Raw genomic sequence first — 2,500 nt, forward strand, 5'->3', positions numbered from 1 at the left:
GGGGATGAGGATGAGAGAGGGAAGACTTGAGACGCTCTCTCATGTGGGCGAGGTGGCTCTTTGCACATGTGCGGAACCGTGCCATGCAGAATAGGAGCAGCCAGCTTGATGCTTCCCCTGATAGCCCACTAGATGTGCAACAGTCGGGAATGGTTTGACTCGAGGCTGGTTCTCAACCAACAAATTGTCGACAGTGATATTTTTGTACCCCTCCCTTGCTTGATTGTAGTACCGAACCAAAAAAAGTGGTTTGAGGGTTGAAAGCTGTTCCACACTATAAGCAATATCTGTTTGAAGATGTGGTGTGATCATACATAGACCCTAGCGGCTCTATGATATAGAGGGACAGATCAGTGGTCCTCTTTAAAGGTAAAGATCAAGTCTGAAATTTGCCTGTTGAAAGACTTTCAGCTTAACTTCTCTTCACAAGATCTTCTTCACAAGTGATGATATCCTGTGATGGTTCCATTTCCTGACACGTTTTTTTTTTTTTTTTTTTTTGGCGTCGGTGATATTTCGTGTAGTCGTGTCTCTGTAGATGCGTTCATGTACTGTACATGTCAGCTTCCGGGCCACATCCGCTGGTGCTCCGTAAAAAAAACGTAAAAAAACTGTAAAAGCTTGTTGCCCTACTCTTGCCTCTTTGACTCGACCCAATTTTTGTGGGCACACAGGAAGGACTCTAATGACTTATTATGTAAATTCATTTATTTTTCATGGTGTACTTCTCCTCAACTTTGAGTCGGGAAACAAATGGTGGAGAAGGAGAAGCAGGGAGGTGACTGAGTTCGCCCCGGCATCAGGGAATGAGAGCGTGTGTACGTGTGTGTGTGTGTGTGTGTGTGTGTATGGATATGTGTGTCTGTGTGTGTTTTGGGAATAGGAAACTGTGTCAATGTGTGTGCTTCACTTTTCTTTCCGGAAGAGAAAGTTTGGGAGTGTTGCAAGGGGAGGGAGAGAAAGACGCTCATGTGCGTGTGTGTAAAATACACACGGCCACAAGGAAAGGAAAGAACCCCCCCCCACACACACACACACACACCCCTAAAAAAGAAAACCTTTTAGCATGCCGCTCTCTTTTTTGAGAGAACAAGAATCAATCTTCCCCCAAGAACTCTGTCAGTAATGGGACTTAAGCCTGTAAAGCTGGAAGTGGACAACCCAGAGTGATGCAGTAATGATGCTGCCGGCCACCAGGAACAGAGAGGAAGTCTGAAGCCTGCCGTCTCCCACAGTGCATGTCACAATCCCCCAAGCTCCTGCCTGCACAGTTGGGGATGTGAAAATGAAGGATACAGCGTAGAGGATATAAAGTACACACACTCACTCTCACGCACACACACATACACACAGAGATACACACAGGCACACACACACACACACACACTGGAAATGCATAGCAGCTGACAGCTGCGTCCTTCTTGTCCAATCGCAAGAAGCGCTCACTCCTCCCCCCCACCCCCACCACCACCACCACACACTCCCCCCCCCACCCTCCACCGTGCTCTCCCGCTCTGCAAACTCTGCGCAGGCCCCCCCTTCAGAACAGATCTGCCCCACAACAAGGCTGCCTCCTCCCGGGGTGGCCGTGCAGAAAGCCTGCGCGTGCTACATATGACAGACTGCATTACGGCCCGCTTACGCAGACAGGCTTGGCGCGGGCAGCCCGGGGCCTGGAGCGAGCGAACGAGCGAGTGAGCGAGGCAAGGCGAGTGAGTGTGTGTGTGTGTGTGTGTGTGTGTGTGTGTGCTGCAGCAGCAGCGGTAGGAGCCTTCGCATGCTTACTCAGATATTCACGAGGCAAGCAGGCCCCGCTCCAACTGTAAACATGCGACACACTCCCCGCTGCGAAGGCAAGGCCCGGGAAACACTCAGGGACTGCAGCACACACAGTTTATATGTGTTGTGTGTTGTATGTGTGTGTGTGTGTGTGTGTGTGTGTTTGTGCCTGTAACATTTTGCAGGCTCATTCAACTGATGTTGTGACCGTGTCCTTAAATGACATACTGTACTTCCACGAGTAGGAGGGGTTACCTGTTGTGTGTGATTTCTGTTACGTCCAAAGCATGGAGTGGTTGAAGATGGAGATATTCCACCCCTGTGAATTGTGGACTAGGAATCTATTTAGTAGATCTAGTGTGGAAAATAAAGCTGGATAAGTGCAATTATTATATGTTATGCAAGGTTTGAGAATTCAGCAGCGCTTTTGACCCATATAGCCCACGATTTTAGAGCAGGCTGGAACAAGATTCTTAAGACTTCGGCTCAGACTTCACTGCAATACCATTACAGTATTAACTGCACACAGGGGCAGATGTACTTACGCGTTTGCGCCCACTTCAGGCGTATTTGTTTCGCAATGTGCGCATAAAAAGATGGCGAGGTATGTATCAACTAGCCGCAAGGAGGTGAAGGCGCAGACTGCCTGTCGCGGGAGCTGAAAATGGCAAATTGCGCTTTTCCGTCTCATGCATATGGATTTATGGGAGTGTCAGCTGAT

The sequence above is a fragment of the Sardina pilchardus genome, chromosome 5, assembly GCF_963854185.1.
Source record: "Sardina pilchardus chromosome 5, fSarPil1.1, whole genome shotgun sequence".
In the NCBI taxonomy this organism is placed as follows: Eukaryota; Metazoa; Chordata; class Actinopteri; order Clupeiformes; family Clupeidae; genus Sardina; species Sardina pilchardus.